This window comes from Chlamydotis macqueenii, chromosome 13 (genome assembly GCF_036417535.1).
Source record: "Chlamydotis macqueenii isolate bChlMac1 chromosome 13, bChlMac1.mat, whole genome shotgun sequence".
Classification (NCBI taxonomy): domain Eukaryota; kingdom Metazoa; phylum Chordata; class Aves; order Otidiformes; family Otididae; genus Chlamydotis; species Chlamydotis macqueenii.
In genome coordinates, this window is record NC_141568.1 from 9660124 (window position 1) to 9680673 (window position 20550).

At 40.5% G+C, this 20550-nt stretch overlaps 1 protein-coding gene across 1 annotated transcript in view; it reads left to right on the top strand.

Moving 5' to 3' along the window:
- The first annotated feature begins 12749 nt into the window (after window positions 1-12749).
- The window catches only part of CDH5 (cadherin 5), a 29436-nt gene continuing 21635 nt past the window's right edge, over window positions 12750-20550 (top strand). Inside the window, exon 1 of the mRNA XM_086758220.1 lies at window positions 12750-12907. The gene's annotated coding sequence lies outside the window, so the exon portion shown is untranslated. The remainder of the gene's footprint in view (window positions 12908-20550) is intronic.

Here is a 20550-nt window from a genome sequence, read left to right on the forward strand (position 1 = left end):
GAATAGAAAACGCAGACCAACTTTTGTTACAACTGGAGTCGCACGTGCCGTTGTAAGATACGTCTCACCACTCACTTTTCACACTAGAACAAAAAGGAATTAGGATGCAATTCACACACATCAAATAACAAAACTATTCATAAGATTACTGAGAAAATTTCCTTTTAAAATCAGAGGGAATTAGTAACAGTGTTTGCCTTCACACTCTACAGATATCCATACTTGGTAAAAAGTCCTCCGTCATGGAAGATTTGACTGTTGTAAGTACAGCTATGGCTTTGGGACAGGCCACAAAACTCAAGGAATGTAGTTTTCATCTATAGGGTACTTACTATTGCATGGCATATACGTAAGCAAATTGGCTGGTTTAAAACTCAAGTTGCTCATATATGCAAAATGCCAGAACACATGTTGAATTCAGAGCTAAAAGCACCATTGTACTATAGGCATAGAAAAAAAAAACAACCTAAAAATGAAATCTTTCTATTTCTGTTGATTTTCATGTATCACTAATCTACAGGATCTGTCATTTATTCTACCAGTGCTATCATTTATTTTAATGGGCCAGTCCTAATTACATATTTTTAAAAGCTGTCCTTAAATACAGAAAAAAGACAAAGATGTCACAGCCACAGAAGAGACACTAACAGAGCAGAACACGTCTGCCTGCTGAAGTCAGATCAGCATGCAAGGTGACTACCATGTCTTGAGTCACAACAGGAGGGGATTTGAGATGTAGGCAAGGTGAGATACAACCCTTATCTATTGTAGGAAGCTGATACACACAGCAAAGGGAGTACATTTTACTTTTTTTTAATGGGACTCTTCTTTTTCTTCCTCTAAGATCTCCGATTTCTGAAACTTACTGGCATTAACATACTATACCAACAGAGAAAAACAACTTTCTCCTTTTCCTTAAATTTTGCTTCAAGGAAATAACTAATAGCCAGTTTCTAAAGTGTGAAAAAAAACAATACCAATATAGAAAAGCCTACTTTAAATGTATAGGTTTAACTTTTACAACAATCTATACCTTATTTCAGCTAAAGTCCAAACACAATGTGCTTCCTGTCCCAAGCTTTGTTACACAACGGAAATCCTTTCAACAGAAGCATAAATGGGTCAAAACAATCCAGAATTACTGTATTCAGACAGAAAAAAAAAAAGTTCTCATTCCCACATATTATTCTATTCAAAGAGTATTGGTAGCATTTACTGGCATCCAGATTGCATCTTCCTCTTGCACCATGATACATGTCTTCAATTGAATGCCTTCAAAAAGCTGAGAAATTAGTTGCTAATTTTCTCTTCAATAAAAATCTCCCGGTGCGACCAAGGATGGGGGACATTTCGTAAGTCATCCAATAAGTAAGCACATGTGGCAAATGTCATAGGAAATACTAGCCTGGGGTACTTGAACCCCACAGCACCTCCTGGCAATATCAACCCAATTTCCCTCTGTGATGGACAGTCGGAGGTAGCGACAGAGAGGTCATCAAGGAGAAGAATACCTCACACCTGTCTTCATCTGGTTTATTCTACATTTTGCTCTCATGAGCTTCAGAGATTCTTTGGCCCTACATGTCCCTACAATGATCGTTACACTGGAGAATGAACAAGACACCCTTGATAGTAAGCAGGCCTCCCCTGAAGAGACAGTAAGAGTCTAATACATGTAGAGTATTCATCTTTGCAGCATCATCATTTTAGGTTTTTATTGCTGATGAAGTGCTTTGTGAGTATTTGCATCATTTATATATCTGAAAGTAGCTAACACTACAGAGTTCTAAAATGCATATAACAGAATGCAGAGAAATGTTACCAATCCAATTAAAACCAGAAGTCAGCCTCTGCTTTCCAGAAAATGAAAGCAGCATTTGATTTTAAATGGTAATAAAAGCCTTTAAATTCACCATTGTATTTTGTAGTACTTTAGAAACATACACTTGCAGGTTGTAGCAACCTGCAGTAGTAAAGCCAAAATTCAGATCCCCTCACTCGTGCTAGCGGTACTATTGAGGGAAATGGGACAATTCTTCCCAACACAGGGTTAGTGATGTTATCGTAAAATTGTGGGTCATAGATCAGGATCCAGAATGAAAAATCTAAGCCATTCTTAAAGAGATATGGTCTGCAGAAACTAGGAAATCAACAAGAAATAGTATTTGAGTCATTCACAAACAAATTTGTTTCACGGGGCTTCATCTATATTCACTCGTTGAATTTAAAGTAAGCCCACTTTTAAAACTTAATTAAGCTACAGCTGGGTAAGTCCATAAAAAATGTTACCCTAGTGCCTTCAACCGCTTGCGGGAGTAGAAAAAAGAGCCCTTTGTAGACCAAGACTGAACTGAACTGAAGATTTCAAACCATAAGCTGTCTGCACAATTATCAGCACAACAGGGCCCTGTTTCATCCTGGACATCATCATAAACTTGGTCGCAGCAGGTCTAATTTTTCTTTGTGGTACTGCACACGTTTTTGTAGATAAGTTACCAATGGAGCTAAAAAGAGGTGGTTTAGCCCTCAAACATGTAGCACCTGGACAAGCTCCTACATCACCCTGTAGTAGGGCAGCTTATGGCATTTGTATCCAGACATCCCAGAAAATATTTTTGGCATTGGGTAGGCCATATCTATTCCTGCTGTGAAAAATCAGGAAAGTCACATTCAATCACACCAGATTCCCCAGATTCAATCACAGGCAGGGGGACGGCTCCCTTCTGCTCCTCAGAGGTTTGAAGGGCATGGTTTCCTTTGCAGTACAGAACAATCTGGAGGTGCTACAGAAGAAAGCAGGGCAAGAGAAGCTTGCAGGGCAAAAGGAGCTTCAGGAAGGAGCAGGAGAAGAATATTGAGTGCATGGGAACTCACAAGGAAAAAGGAGGAAATGCAGTGTGCTGGATGGAAAAGGCAGGGGTGAGCAGGGAACTCCTAAACAAAAATGAAAAAAAAAAATGCTCAGCTTTGTGACAGGAACACGTGCAATCACCCAACCATCACCACCTGTTTAGTCCCAGCAATTCCCTTCAAAGCAGCACGCCACATCTCTACAAGCCAAGGAATCTCTGCAGCACCCTAGGCTCTTGGCCACACTTTATCAACAAAGGTGTAAGCAAATAAGGCTGCTCAGCCTAAGGGGCACAACTTTTCCTACAGAAGCCACAAAGTCTCTGACCCTCCAGCAATAAGCAGAATGAAGTAAAGATTGTTCCATCACTAAATTATTTTGGTTACACAAACTGTAGATTTAGGCAGCAAACTATAGTTGTTCATATTTATTAACAAAGGCACGCAGCACAGCAGTCTTGTTTTCTCATATGCTAGTTGGTTTCTTGCTCTGAAAAGCCAAATCAAAACCTGGAATTTCTCATTTCCTGGATCTGTGATGCATTAAGCCACTACTGAATAGTTCAGCTCTGAGACTACAGTTGCTCTTCATTTTCCTCTCTACCTCCAGACTGTCAAGTCAAAGTAAAGTATGGCATTTTTGCAAATATAACCTGAGACACCTGAACTGATTAATCACTGCTAAAGAAGTAAATCCCACTTTCAACTATTATTCAAGTTATTGTAAAAAAGTGTGTTTAAACAACTGTTCTTTACAGCCTCTGTAGAAAGTTATTGTATTTACACTTGTACGACTGTCAGAGATCATCTGCTCCAATAGTGTAAATTGACTCACCATAAAAAGCACTTGCTTTGTTAGGGGTTTCATGTACTGTATTAAATACCTCAGCCTGCCCATAGATGCAGCACCACTGTCAAATCATGCTCAGGTACCCATCATTTTAGTCTCAATTTCACTTCTCTTTAAAAAAAAATCTTCATATCATACTTCGTATTGTAGTGTATTTATTTTTCACCTCCAGATAAGACAGGATAGAAAATCTTTGCCAGGACAGTTAGAGAGTGCTGACATGAAAAAAAAAACACTCTGCAACACACAGATGTGCTTCTCTGTTTTGGAGCTACACAAGCTGTTCCATATGGGGCTGGAGAAGGCACCTTTTACCCGCAGTGAAATCCCGTGCAGCCAGGACTCCCTTCCATTGAACTGAAACGCTCTCCCCAGAGCCAGATCACGTGCATTTTCTCCCTCCACCCAGACGGAAGCCACCAAAAAGCACCACCGCAGCCAATGGCACATTCCAGCTTCTTGACTCACTGCTATTGGGTTAGGGGCTTTTTTGTTTCCAACGAGCCAGATTTTTAAAATCTGCTCATATTTAATGCTTACATTTCAGAACACTTCTGCACTCATTCCTACGTGCAGCCCTAGCTGTGATAACGCTCCACAGGGATGATTAGAAACGGCTCATATTTCATCCGAGCCCCCGTAAACCAACCTTTCTGAAGATGTAAAGGAAACACGTAGAAGGCATTTCTCATTGTACTGCTGTACACCTGCAGATGCCGGCCAAGGTCAGGAGAGGAAACAACAGAATTCATCAAGAAAGCCAGTTCCTTTGTCATCTGAACGCTGGCAGGAAACGCTGGAAGAGTCACAAGAAAGTTTTTCTAATGAGATCTTAGCCCGGTCTAGCAGCAGCCAAATACAGATGATCATTGCAGGTTCTTTACAACTGAAATAGTCTGTTCTACTCTATACAGCTTTGAGGAATCAATGCGCTAACATCTAGCTATTTCAGTCCAACATTCAAACAGGCCAGATCTTCACATTCACAGAGGTTTCTGTGCTTCAGAGCCCAGAAACAGCCACAAAACTCTGGTTTGAAGGGAGGGCAGGGTCAAGGTCTGGGTCAGAGCTGCTTTGGTTGAACTGCCCCACTCTCCAAAGAAGGTCCTGGATTCGGGATCTACTGCTCTGGTTTAACCTCAGGCAGTCTTCAGAGAAGGCTATCAGTTATTCTGCAACACAAATATTAATTACCAGCCATTTTATTTCATAGACTCTTGAAGTACATTTTAAAATATTGCATTTAGTGTGCAAATAATACATAAAAGGGTGGGGTTTTTTAACATCAAGTGGTTTAAAATTATGCTTTCTCTTCAAAACAGATTTTTTAAGTTAAATCAGCATAATTTTCTGCTGCATTAAACCAGTGACAAGTCAAAACAACTGCAAATCTACTTGCAGTAATTAATGAACATTTATCTTTCCTGTTGTTCACTGTAAATATATCTATACACAATAAGTTAATTTAGCAACATATTTTTTCAGAAGCGTGCCCAGGAAGATCGATCCTAATAGGAGTGTTCATGCACAATCTTTGCAAACCAGCAGGATCATTCATTTTTCTACTTCTCTGACTTTCCAAAATTAATGTAAATCCTGAAAAGTCAAAGCAAGGATTTAACTGTCTTAAATTTTCCATTGTGCTTTTAAATATAGATATTCTCTCCTTTGAGATTCTGTTTGGATGTTAGTAGCCAACTCTTATTCTTTTTAATCTCTGTAAAAGTGCGCAGGGATGGGCACGACATAACCATTTGTACCTTCAGGATGAAATATCAGCAAAAGAAAATTGTCCAGGGCAGATATATTTCAGCATGAATCATTAATTCCTAAAGCTTGAGTCTTTTCATTATTCATTACACATTTTTCATCCTGCATTATTCCCTCAGTTAGCAGAGTCGCAACGAGACACTTACAGCTCAGAAGTGTTAGCACGTAACTGGGTACACCAGTCCCATGCCTCCGCACTATCAAACCGAGCAATTCACAGGTGACCAGAAGATTAAAAATTACTTTTCCACTGTATTGCAAAGATCACAGTCACTGAAATTTGGCATTTTATAGACCAAGCCCTTCAACTTCTGTGACTAGTTTGCCTGACTATTTGCAGGGTACTTCTTTATGCCAAAATTACAAACAACAAAACCCAAACACAAGTATTTGTATTACCATCAGATTTGTGCTGTCCCTGTGCTGTTACGAATTAAATGCTATTTTATCAGTTCTAGGGAAGGACTGAAACTTTATATTCCACATTTCACTGCAATGGCTAAATTCAATCTAGTGCAAATCAGAGCAGCTTCACTGCAGAGAAGGAGACAGCATCACAGCAGAGAATGGCCTCCAGTGTTTAAATAACGGAAAATACTGGCTGCTGTTGCCTCCACACGGATGGCTCAGCTTCAAGGGGCTGGAGGAAAAAAATCTATACTGACTGATTTCCAAGCCATTAGGAGTTCTTACACATACATTCACTGGCTAAAAGAGGCACAATGCAGACTGCTGAACAGGAACAATCCATGGGGGACCGTCAGTGATACACTTAAACCATCTGCATTTGCAAAGTGTTTGGCAGCAAAACCAGAAATAAGGCAGCCTAGGTCTGGGGGTATAATAAAGGGATTGCATATAAATGAGTAAAAGTCACTGAACCAATTTACAAGGCATTAGTGCATTGGCTCCCAGACTTCAACCCCTCAGCAAGAATTCTTTCCGAGCAGCTCTCTCCACCCTCCTTCTGGCAAACGCTCAGACAGGCTCAGCCCAGCAGACAGATCCACGAACAGCTTTTACAGAAAGCACACGCACCACCTTCCCTTTTCCCATGTGCTATTTTAACAAAACAAACCCCCAGTGTGAAATCGTGTGCCCTTGGGAAAAGAGTGGCAGCAATCGGAGACTCGGGTCCATCTGATCTCTGTCGCAGAAGCCTGTGGAGCCTCACACACAGTCTCTGCCGTGCAGCCGTGCCTGGACCCCATGTCTCGCGCTTCTCCATCCTCTCACTGGCACCTCATGCATCAATAGCAGGGCGTCACGGCCTCTCTCCCACTCCACAAAACCATATGCCAGAGAGATCTGGCCAGCCCCAAGTGTGATCTGCCAACCAGCTGGGGCTGGTGCACCACGGTGCGAGGGCGGCCACGGCTATGCAGCAGTGAGACAGCGCACGTGTCTGTGCGTGTGTGTGCACCTCACCAGGGCCCAGCAGAGCACGGCTGGGACATGCTCCACCTGCAGCAGCAGCGTACTTCTGCCCACCCCTGCGCGATGAAACTGGGGAAGGGAGGGATGATCCGTGACCCAGTGCAGGAGATGCTAACGTCAATGGCAATGGAGATTTAATCACTGGAGTGAAGGAAGTTCCATGTAAAAAGATAAAAGGAAAATCTAGAGACTTCAAGGGGCATCAAGGAAAGCATTTAAGATATGGGTCATCTCATGTCCTGTAAACACTCAGCGCAGCTTCCCTTCCAGAAACTTGTTTATTCGCAGACTCATCTGGCATGAACAAAGCACTAGTGAGACACATCCCTCCCCTGGCAAGGTTACAAGTGGATAGGGTGCACCAGCATCAAGAGAGAGACTGAGGTGAATGGCACCCCAGCATCACCCTGAAAGCAATTCCAGCTCTGTGACCTACTCTTTGTTGCACCCTATTCTTTTCACCTCAATAACTGCTAAATCTTACTCTCAAGATAGAACTCCTCCTGCACTTGATTAGCTACGTGAATCCCAGCATCACAGAGCTATTTGGGTGCTGCAGCTTTTGGGATGACATCTCTCCGATGTCTGGAAGAGCTACTTGGTATATAGCTTGCAGTTCAAGCAGTAATCTGACTTGTTATCTTCCCTAAGGCTCTCGTAGAAGAGTAAGAGGCAGAAAAATTAAGTTTCTATCCTTTTTGAAAGAAAAATCACCATTATTTCAACCTTTTTTTGAAGTTTATCTAAAATCTTCTTCTGTTTTAGAGCTTCCTAGCAGACATTGAACTTCAGAACAAGCCAAACAGCCAGTGTTGCTGAGGGCAGGGACTGAGATCCACTACTCTTGGCCACCCCACCGCTGAACTCAGGAGCTTGCAGCCAAGTTTCAGCTGGCAACACCCGATCCGTTAACGAGAATGTCATATGAAAGCCAGTATCAGGATGGGTGTGTCAGTTATGTAAATAGTGTAGGAAGAAAAGAGACGAGGCCATATCCCTGCTTCTCTCCAGCTCCCTACTCCTGCCACACTGCACCCCTTACAGAGCAACAAATCGCAGCACAGTCAGGACGTGAGCACAATGCCCGGATAAAGACAAGACAGAGCTCAAACAGAAGGGAAACCTCCCCAGTCCCTCCTGCCCCAGCAGCTCCACAGCACTACCTCTCCATCACCTACTGCAGACTTCAGTTCTCTGTATTTTTTAAAGTAATGCCACAGACATAAAGATTGTTTGCACTGCAAACTTTACCAAAAACTAAGATGAATGTTATGCCTGTCATTTCAGACCTGGCATAACAGAGAGAAAGAAACTCTTCTACACCAAAACATGAGCTTCCCATTTACATCACCAGTCAGAGGTGAGATCTGGGCTGCTTCTACAAAAAAAAACCAGCAGTGTTGATGATGGTAGCGATGTACAAATGAAAGGTAACAATTTTCATCATTTTTGTTTAAGTGGGAGAAGAAAAGACTGTGTTGGTTTGGGTTTCTGTTTTAAGGGACACTTCAATTAAAGCAGATATGTTCTTTGGGTGAAAGAACACCAGTGAAAGACTGGTGAAAGTTTCACTGAATCAAGATTGTTCATCAGAAACATTTCTGGAATTTTTTTTATCAGCTTCACGCTTCTGCATTAGACCTGCTCTTCAAACTCAAATCACAGATCAAGGTCAGTGTGCCTGAGTTAGCCTGCAGGCTTGCTTGTTAAAACCCCTGTGGATTCTGTTTTCAATGAACAAATCAAAGGGATTCATGATTCCTTTCTTTCAGTTCAATGGTGAGGAAGTTTCATTTTACAGCTCCTGCTCAGAGTGCTACTAAGAGTTTTAACACAACATGGGTGCGTTTTCTACCATTTATTCTTTCCTGTCATTTCCAAACAAACAAACAAGATCATCTGCGATTATTCCCTGCTGAACATATTAAACACAAATCCTGCAGTCATTAGTCTTTATGCAGCCAGAAGTCTCATATACGATGACAGATCTGCCCTATTAAGGAGCATAGGATTTAACCTTCCATGAGAGATCCAGTTTAATGAAATGTGTATGGTACAGCCATAACAGTACTCTGGAAAAGAATTTCTAAAAAATGCTATTGCGTGTCCCCAGCAAACATTCAATTCCACCAGCTTTAACTAGAATTCCTCAGCAGTTTTTTTTAAATACACCTTACATTTAAAGAAGTTCAGAGCTACATTATTTTGTTTAACAAACTTGACAAAAGGGAGCTAAGTCAGACTGACTCCAGGATACACACCTCAATCTGACAAAAACGAAACCAGTAACCAAGTGGAAATGACTAAGAGCAGTGCACTGCCCTGATTAACAGTTCCAGAAATAACAACACAACGTTCTGCAGAGATTATGTTTTCTGCATTGAGCAGTAATTGTTATTTTTTAAATATTAAGTAAAGTTTCTTCCAGAGAGGCTTCAGACAACCAACAGATACAACTGCACCTTTAAAATGGGAGGGATTTTACAATTAGCTGAGCTCTTCAAAATTAGAATTTCAGGTTTATTTTTATAACTGAAGGAAAGCTTATGCTCTCCCCTACCATAATTCTTAGCTAGTCATAAAAATACTGACACAAGTATTACTGCTGTGACTGAATTTCAGATCTTGGCAGAACTTCACTTCCAACGTGCCTGTACCGTGCTGGTTTTAGCAAGACAGACTACGAGGTCTGACCTTTATCAACTGTTACAAAAGCACTCTTGAGCTGTACTGCCAAGTGTAAAGCCCTTCTCCAGTGAGTCGAGTATTAGGACGATTGATTTGAGAAATTAAAACTTCATTAATTGCAGCTGTGTCGATAAGTGTCTCTGGTTTTGATGACTGTGCTTATTAAGAAGGGCTTATTTACCACGCGGAATTTCAGCGTAACTAGAATTACTAGCGAAGAAAAAAAAAATCCATGCTCACTCAGTGAAAGGCATGGGGTGTTTTGTCAACTTCGCTGGAATTTATGCTGGTTAGGAAAGCAGTGAACTTGTTCTTACGACGACGGTTTCCATGAATTCTTTGAGGAGAAGTTCACAGACCACTGATCAGATGGGACAGCACACAAGCACTACAGTAAAAAACTGAAACAAGATGTTACCAAAAGCTATTATCATAAGAGTCAGCCTGCTTCGCTGGCTACACAGAAAGTAATGAAATTGGAGGTTCAGATCACCTGACCAATTTCCTCAGCAACAGATAAAACATAATTCTGAAGAAAGATGCAAGATTTAATCTCGCATTTATTCTGTGCAGTTATCAATTCCATTAACTTATACTAACCCACTCACAGGTATCTGTGTATAGTGAGAGCATTCAAATTTAATAGATTTAGCATAGTAAATGAGGGCTCTGTTTCTGCCCATTAAAACACATTATTCCTTTCAGCAGTAGCAAGATGACAGTTATTACTTTAGATTCCCATAAACGTCAAATTCAAGCTATGCACAAGCACCTTGAGCAAAGTTGAGTTTCACTCCCTTCATCCATGAAAGGAATGACTATTTTAAACTTTACTAGCATAAGTAGTCTGGAAGATTGCTCAGACGCCAGCATTTAAATAACACAGGCTAACATTATAAAATTTCATAGAAAGAGATGCTAATCAGAACCAGACACATCTAATGCAGGTGCCACAAAGTCAAAAAATAGCAGCTAATGATTTTCTTTGGGAAAACGCAGGGGAAAAAAGCAAATGACCCAGTAGGGACAGCTGGATATAACAGGGAAGAAAACTTGTATAGCAGTGCTGAACAAACCAATGCAAAAGGCCTGGTGTTCTTTGGAAGAAGGAACAGCAGACAAATACACGCTGCTAGGCAGCACAGCAGTGCAAGTGCCCGAGATAAAGCAGAGGGCGTGGGGTGGTCTCAACCATCACGAGCTTTGCTGCCTGGGGAAGAGGGCTGCAAAGACAGGTTCGTCATCTGGTAAAATCTCAACGGACATTTCCTCATAGCCAGAAATAAGACTTAAAGAATCACTCAGCAGCGATGAAATCTATAAAGCATAATGTGGAAGGTTTTGAACTATTAAATCAGGTTTTTAAAATTTAAATGAAAGTATCTTCCTCAAAGCTTATAAATGGTTTTCAATTATTATATTAAGCTCTGAAACAGAGCATGCTGAAAATGCCTTTAGAAACTTTCCTCGAACTTTTCAGTAGAGATAAAACAAGTCAACTAATATAAAGCTTATTTAGCAGGCATCAAAACAGACCTTGATAATCTAGGCCTCGGGGCATATATATAGAGAACGCAGGGTTTTTTCCTACTCTGAGCAGTGGACGTGAAGGGCTCCCTTATCCTCATCCTTTGTTTAGATTAGCTAAACAGCATGCTTACTCCCAAGTCCATAGATATGAACATCAAAGGCTATGCAACGGTTGTAAATACAGTTGAAGTCATTTGCAAAAGTAAATCATATCTGGGACCGTTGTCTGCTGTGGGTACCAGATTATCACTGAGCTGCATCCTGACCAGATAACTGCAGGTCCCTGGAAAACCCCTATCAACATCCTCCCTGCTCTTCTCTCAGCGATGAGACTGGAACGGCTTATTTTCTTGTAAGGAAACTTAACTCTAGTTGCTCTCCTTACATAAGACTTTGAAAAATGTCTCCTCATTAGTTGCTTAACTTTTCTGAATAATTAATGTATCAAATTTTTTAAAAAGCCATTCATCTTTGCTGTTGTACATCACAAAAATGTGAAACAATCTAATCAACTTCAGCCTTCTAGCAAGCCAGGAAATCAATGCCCTCACCTGTGCTGCACTGTGGTGAGAAATAGCGGCAAGAGTGTACTTAACTGTGGAACATTAAAGTCCTACTTAAGATACATTGAACATTTGCCTACATTTATTATAAGTAGTTCAAAAAAAGTGAGTTTTGAGTTAAGTTACACACTTCTCAGATTTTCTTCTGCACTATTTAGTAAAAAAAATTCTTCTTCCATTTGTACTGTACGATGACAGATACACTTTTTCATTCAGTTTTAACACGCAGGTAGGGGTCAGAAAACGGGTGGTGGCACTGAAGAATGCATCGCAGTCCCCCAGAAGGGTTTGGGTTCTCAGGCGAGGCTGTAGAAAAGCCCACCGGCTCATCAGGGCGGGCTCACTGAACAATACCCTGATTTAAGCTTTATGTCGGTGACAGTATTAGAGACACTGACACCTGCGCTTTGGTGAGCCTTCCCCAGGCTGCCACTGCATAACAGGTCAGCCTCAGGAATGTAAGACTAATGCTGAATCTTTCTCTTCTGTCTGCCCTGAGTGGTCTCGAGACTTAAAACATAATCAAAATGTTACAAACATTTTCTCCTTCTGGAAGGCCCACCTACACTGTCTAGTTTCTTGTTTTTACCTATGGAAAAATACAGTTAAATTTCATTTTCACATCCAGCGTTGACAGAGCTTTACAGGAATCCGGTCTCATTCATACAAGGACTCTAGCTTTTTTGCTTGCAGTTATAAAGATCCTTATAGACAGGACATCTCCAAACTGCTTTGAAAATCCTCTTTGTGCAAAACAGGCATAGTTTGTGCTGATCAAGTATCAGACACTATTTAAAATACCATTCAGACATTGGCTAACTTCTAAAACTCTTTATAAAACAATACTAAATAACATATCAACTTTTGTGTTTCTCTCAAAGCTGATTTCCTTTTATTCAGCTCCCTCATTAGAGTCAGCAACAAATAAGTAGGTATAGCAATAATAAGGTTAAGTTTATCTACTTCCTCCACATTACTAAGACTTGGAACAATAACAGGATGCTGGGATGCCTGGATGCAGGATGAGAAAAGGCTGACACCCAGCTGGAAAAGCTTGGAAACTGGAGAGCTGAACACTCCCAGTGTTGCTTAACGAAAAGAGAAGTGGATTTTTCTACTTGATCTTCATTTTCTGTGTAATGATTAATATTTTGGGATACCGTTGATTCTAGTTTGCCTGATCTGGAAACAAACTGAAGCTCCACCGACTCTGACTCAGGTAAGGGATAAACTGTATTTGCTGTCCCTCAGCTATGAAGTTCACTTCAAAGGTTTTTAACTGCCACCAAAAATCTCTTCTAATGCCTTAAATAATTTAGGAAATACTAGCAGACAGACTTTGAATTTTACACATATGCACAGAATCCTTTGGGCCTAACACTGATGGCACTTAAACCAAATAAAGCACAGACAAGAGCAGAGCTGTTTACAATTGACACTAGAAGAGTAAAATCTCTGGCATTCTTAGGTTATCCAATATATATATTCCAATGTATATATTAGAATATATACAATATTCCCAGATTGTTTAAAAGAAGAGACATTTTATGCTTTTTTTAGTTCTGTTTTGTAGTATTTAGATTATGTTGCCAGTGTTCATTCAAAATGGAGAGGGGACAGAAATGATAATGCAAATTGCACCTGTAAACCCTTCAGGAAAGGATTTCATTTGCAGTGTGGACAGTTAGAGGCTCGGTACTGTTTTGAGTGAGCAGGTGTATGCTGTGCTAGGATTTTATGCGATATGTTTTATCAAAGTGGGAGCTGATTTGGTCTCTGCCTTTGAAATGCTATGGCTTTACTGTGACCAATGCCAAAAGGAGGTAAAAGCCATCATGTATAATAGCCAGCTTTGGCATATCTCTCCTGCTAAGAGATTTGTTTAAGGCTTAGAGGGGAGTTTACATAAACATGTCAGTGACTTGGGCTCTAAATCTCAAGTTTACAGTGGCTCAGGTACTTCAACACCCTAACCCTGGACTTTCAAGTTTTACAGCAATTCTTATTTTAGAAGATCCTTGATCTCAGTCATCCAAAAAGAACCATGTTTTCAGACGAGGTATTTTATAAGCAGTGGCTTGATACAAAAAGTTGGTTGAAAAGACTTTTATCTTTTCCTAAAGATAGTGTAGCAAGTCCCTGAGCTAACAAGTTTGCTGTACAGCTTGCAGAGACAAAGCATTTATGCATAAGAGATGAATTGATCCTGCTTTTTCTGTAAGAACCCTATTCTGCAATAGTGGGATTGTCAGTGTGCTCAGTACCTTACTGTGCTGGTTGTCACGCTGTAATAAAGATAAAGGAAGGAAAGAAATGCAAGGAAAAAAGATATGGAAGAAGATGAATCTGTTCCATTCTTAGCTACTGAAAACATTAAAAGTTGGTTGCTACTGCAGTTAACAAAGGTATAGTTAATCAATGTGTCCCTGCCTTCACTGATTATAAATCATTATATCAGCATTTGTAAAAGCATACAGAATTATAAATGTTCATGTAGGAAAAAAAAATATTAGACAAAAGTAAGGATACTTCAATGATTTACAAAAGCTTCTCATCTTAGGTTAATTTGTGCCTTGTAACAACCACCAATATACCAGAAACAAATCACTGAAATGCTGACTTGTGATTTATCTGTGCTATCTCCAGGAGCTACTTTTTATCCTTAAATAAAGGGTGACCAACAGGAGAAAAGGACACAGGATTAATTTAGCATATGAAAGCCTTAGAACAGTACAGTATACTTCTGAAAAGAATGTGAATTTACAAACAATAAAACAAAAGAATTTGAAAGCAAAAGATAAACTCAATTAACAAATCATTCCCTCTTTGTCCGCAAACCTGGGCTTTATTTTTCAGAGTGCTACAGCTGCATGGCACTGCAACAAGAAGTATTTCACAAAGCTTCGCTCTTTAACATAAGATCATAAAACTGTTTCTTAAACATTTTAAAACAAATGCTAACATTGAAATTATGCTGTGAGATAGCTACAAATCACTCAGCAATCTGCAGCTTGCGCAGTGCTAGATGCAGGGCCCGGTGCTGAAGAGGCAGCTTAGGCAGAAGTTCCACCCAAACAGCTAACAGGTTTGCTGCCAGCTTCGCTTCACATCATGTCTGAGTTAAAGCCCACAGACGTTCACAGGAACTGGAACAGCTCAAGAGCTGTGTTTTCCAGAGCTGGGCAAAGACAGGGGAAGGGCAGAAGGGAAATGTATCCATCCATTGCAGGTGTCCACACTCCCTACACTTCAGTTTTGTTACTCTGAGTATATCCAAGTAAAGATTTATAATCACTAAACCAGAAAGAGTCAAGCAGGTGATGGACACTCTGGCAGACTTGTCTCCAGACGAGTATTTTTGTGTGAGATAGACAGCAAAACTGTATTACAAAAGATTTGAAACTGCTTGTGAAAGCATTATCAATTATCATCCATGAAAGGGTCCAGAAATTATAGTGAAAAATGACTGATCTTTTAGAGAAAAGGCAACCATGATTACCTGGGACACAATGCAGAAACTGTATGAGGACCTGTCCAAAAGACCAATGGAGAGGAAAGAGTACTCTCCTGCCCTAATTGCTATCTGAAATGCAAGCAGTTACAGAGGGCCACCATAGTTAGAGATAGATCAAAAGCAGAAATGTTTTAAATTCTTCATTTTTTAAATTTTAAAGAGGTCACTTCTACTGTCCCAGTCTAGTCATCATCAAAACTCTGCTGTTCCTGTGGGATTTCATCCTCTGCCAAAACTTTAGGAGAAAGAGCCCTCTGTTTCTATTACACATTCTTTTAAAAAGCCTACTATCAGTCTCCACAAATTAGCAGTAGCCCATCTAGCTTTGCCCCCCACTGAAGTCATCCATTTCTCTGCATCCTCCTCTCCCCCCAAGTCCATCGGCAACATCTGGAATGGTCTTCCTGACACCTGGCAAAGTTCACAGGGCGCAAGGTGGGTTGTCTGCAGCACGTACAGGCCCTTGTCCTTATTGTGTATGACAGTGTAAAGGGAAATTCCACTTCCACAGTATGTCCAGAGGATACAGTTGAATTCCTTCTCCTGCCTTTGTCCACATTTCTAAGCAACTCTTTGGTAGGATCAGTCTTCCTGTTCCCCTTCCTTTTATGATGCTATCTGCTATGCATTTCTGTTCTGGAAATCCTCTAGGAGTGCAAAGTCTACCTTAGCCCGTACCACTTGAGGAGACTAATGCTGCTTTCATGCAAATGATAGGAAATCCTGCCATTGATGGAAATTGTTCCTGTGATAGGTTCAGCTTCATCGGCAAAATCTCCACCAGCACAGAGCTTTAGGTTAGCTTCTCCATTCTTCTTGTGGGATACTCCCTCCCCCTACCTCCAGTCCTAGACCTTAATTCAGAAGAGATTTGCATTACGTTACTGCCTTTCATTGCCATTGTCTTTCAGATATATATGATCTGTCTGTAAGAGAATCAGTTTACTCATGTAAGGGTTAGGCCAGCCAGTCAATACTACAAATAAGGAATCAGACTTTTCACCACCTAATCTATGAATCCAAACCTACAATGAAATAGTATATGTTGTCTATTTGCTCAGTACTGTTAATTTAAGTTTCTAGGCTGTCATTAAAACATAAACAAATATTGCTACACTATGCACATTTTAGTATCATCCAGATTACCAATGCACTCCACGTAAAACACACACCCAGCACAGAAATTAAGAACCAAGGGCAGAAAGGAGAGCACAAAAAGTAGGAACGCTTTTTGTAATGGGTTCATTTTACAAAGACAATAACGTGACCTTGACAGTGACAAAGCTATTGCAGAGCTCTATCACCCATAGCACCATTTGACAAACACATCTGCTTTGTAAATGAGATTTGTCAGCAGCAGCCTCGCTAAAAGTTTAGGATTAGAACAGATACTGAATCCTCCAGTAACTGCACTTGGAGATGACTTAAGTTTCCAACAGGAAAAAAGGGGCACGGTTCCCTTTGGAATATAATGCGTCATTTTCCTGCTGTGAAATGGTGCGCTGTATTACCTGCCTTATATGGATTTATATTTGGCTTCTTTAAATTAAGAGAAAGGCTTCATTCGCACAAGAAAGGGGTTTTCAGAGGCAATCATTAAAATATGAGCTGTGAGAGAAATAAACGTTCCACTTACACAGCCACTAAGGAGAAAAAAAAATTCCCACCTCCGCTTAAGAAACATCTCCAGCTGTGTTTTGGATTCAGGCAGCAAACCCAGAAGCGCAGCACTGCTGTGAGAAAGGACTTCCCAAGCAGCCAGGTTACTTCAAAGCCGTCAGCTCCCGGGGGGACGCAGGCTGCTCCCGGGCAGCAGGGCAGCAGCAGCCGCCAGCAGTGATCCTGGGTGCTGGCTTGAGTAGGCCTGTGAGCAGAAACGGCCCCGGGCCAGGCAGCCGAAAGCCCCCAGCTCTCACTTTTATCGCTTTCAGAAAGATTTCTTACCACACCTAAACAACAGCACGGCCTGCCTTGACACAGGGCCTCTCCTCCAGTCACGTCCTGCGCGTTGAACCAGCACCTGCTGTGGTTGCAGACTGTTTCACGGAGCAAGCTCTCCCCGGGGTGGGGTTCCCCCATTACCTCTGGACTGGGCTTGTAAAGCTCATCACACTAATGACCTGGGTATGCCAGTACATAGATAACAGAGCAAAGCACAACGTAACGCTGCGTTAAATCACAATCACTGCCACACAGGAAAAAAGTCACAAAACTTACAACAACATTCCTCATCTTTTTAAGCTTCCCTGTGTCCGAGGCCTAAATTTTCAGGCCCCCCAGCTTTCCTGTATCAGTACTGTAAGCTGGAAATTTGCTTCTCTATTTTTATTTTGATTTGAAGATAAGATTTTCTTGACAAGAGCTAAGCTGTAAATAAAAATACTGAAAGGCTCATTGTAAATTCATAAGAGCAGTAATAATATCATTTGTATCATCTCACAACACATGGAGATTATAACAATGGAAATGTTCCAGGAAAAGACTGTAACCATAGGGGTGGGCAGAAAAGGTCTTAAAGTTAATTAAGCCTGGTCTGGAAGTCTAGTTGAGTAAGGGCAGGAAATAGCGAAGAATGAACTGACATTTGAATTAGACATTTTTAAAAGGGAGAAAAATACTGAATACTGATTTAAAAAAAAAATATATCCAGACACACCCTGGTTTTTTAAGCCTCTTGCCCAGCCAGAACACAAGAGATTTATGTATATGTACATGTTTTCTTTATCTGCCACAAAATTAATTTTCAGAGGAAATACTAATGCATTCAGTTACCCAGTAGAATAACCTGGACAAAGGAATCAGAACACATGGCCAGCTAAACGTGGTTTCTCTGCTTCAGATTACTGTTAGTGCAATAAATACCAATTACTGTGACCTATGCATGATCCTTGTGTTCAAGATAGATACTTTTGCTCTTGAGCTTTTGTTGAAGGAAAATGTCAGAAAAATCTTATCAGCTGTAAACACAGCTACACTGTACTTAAAAAAAAAAAAAAAACAAAAAAACAACTAACCACATTTATTGTCTGCAGTTCTGACTGAGTAGCTTTGATTAAGGAAAAGTGGGGACTTTGGGAGAGGGACTTTTCCTTAATCAAAGCTACTCAGTTGGAGCTCTGTGCTAGGAAGCCTCTCTGATATTAAGGCTTTATCTGGAAACAAAGGGGAAGTGGAAAAAGCTCTATAAAACATTGTTCTTTCAGTGTGCCTTATTTTGTTTCAGCTTGACCAAACTCTTAAACACCCAGTGACAGCTTCAGATTATCTCTGTACAGCACAACTAACCAGGGGGCAGTATCAAAACAGATCAATTCTGAAATGCGCACACAATTTATTGTAGGAAACAAAGTTTCTGGTTAGAGATGCTTGAAAAATCTTTTTAGTGATCACAAACATCTCCAACATACCCAAACTGTTCCACTTCTGCACTGGGATGGGCCAAATAATTATTGGAGGATCCCTTTGTCCCCTTCTCACCCAAACCCCTGCTCCCCAAAAATCAAATCAAAACATCCGAGTGTGGGAGGTGCTGGGGATGAGGGAGGCTCAGTGCTGAGACACCTGCACCTCTGTCTCTCCTACGGGAGCCACCACAGTTTGGGCTAAGCGAAAGAAAATTGGCTCAAAGCAAGTGAGAAAGAAGCTGGATCTACAGCTGTGTAAATATGCCACTGAGACTGACAGAGCCTCAATCATTCTTCGACATCAGTGAGACCCTTCACAGGAATGAGTACACCTGACTGCAAGATCATCCCTGAAACTACTTTCTGGATAAAAGGAAGAGAACAAGTTCTTTGCCTGTCTGTAACACTGACACTTCATCACTATTTTAGCGTCTGTCCTTATCAATAATAAATCTGGATGGGAGATATCATCCTCTTAGCTTTATATTTTAGACAAAGAATTCATAGGGGAAAACGTTTGCAGTTCCAAACTATGCACGCAGGGTTTATCCCACCCATCTTATTAGCTCACTTCAGAACAGGAGGGCTGTATTTACCGCAAAGTTAACCCCCCAAAATAGCTCAGATTTCAACAGCATTTGGCAACCATCATCAAAAAACATGTGGCCAAGAACAAATTTTCTGTCACTTGTTAGTTTCACCTCTGCAACATCTGCAAAGCAAATAAATCATACTAGTCATAGGTACTATATTCTTCCTAATTTTAAAAAATGGAACACTCTAAATCAAAAGAGCACAGAATCTATATGGCACAATGATGATGAGGTGATAATATTCTGTACCAACACCCAAACTCTGCTTGTGAGTTTGACTCACTAAAAATCAGAATGTTCCTGCTCGTTAGGAGTCATTCAGCCCTCATATACGTGCTCCCAAAACTCAGAAACTGTAAACAGCCATAGGAGAGTAGCTTATGACCTTAAAGTCAATGCTGCCCATGCAGTCAACAACTAAGAGAAAGCCAAAATCTTCTGTTTATTATAATATATTTGTTATGAAACAGGGTCACAAATTGGCCTAATAATTTAATCACAAATGAGCTTCAAAATATTTTAGCAGCTAGGTTTATACTGGGCACTGTGCTTAAGCACATTTTATCCCTTGTTATATTTTGTACTAACATATTTGTATGCAAAGTAGAAGGCTTTATGCATGGAAAGACTGGCCAATACCATTTGCTTCTTCTTTAAAGCACTCTAATCAATTTTGAGGTCACTTCAGCTAAAGTTTCTGTAGCAAAGCATTTTATGACTATGGCCAGAGTAAGAACTCTTAAGCAGCACCAGAACATATATGCTTCAGTGCTTCATGTACCGTATCTGTTCATTTCAATTGGTTATCATCAGCTCTCAAGTATCTCTACAGCCTCTCTGATGACAAATAATATCATCGTGAAAAATGAGTAAAGATACTGATTCTGCACCTGGCAGGATACATGATCTGCATGCTGAGAGTGTGAAATGACGAAGATTCTTAACACTCACCTAATGATTCAGTGTGGCTCTGACAAACCTTCATACGTATTTCTCTCCTGGGCAAGGTAGAAGGCCAGCAGTTTTACTATGAGTGGTGGATTACTTGCTAGACATACAAGGCTATTCCTATGAAAAGAAAACAGTCATCCATTAAATTAACAATCAGACTGCACAACTGATCTGATGAGGAGAAAGTCAGTGCTCTCACCACTCATATTAATGATTTCAAAGTAACGTTTTACCTTCACCACATATCTCATACTCACCACAGCAAACAACCCTTACTTAAACAGTGCACTGTCATTTCAACAACAGAAGTGATTCAATAATTATTATCTAGTCTGAAAATAATGTTTCCTTAAAGTCCGTTAGGAGACCAGCCCAGTAACTAAAAAATTTATTTAATTTT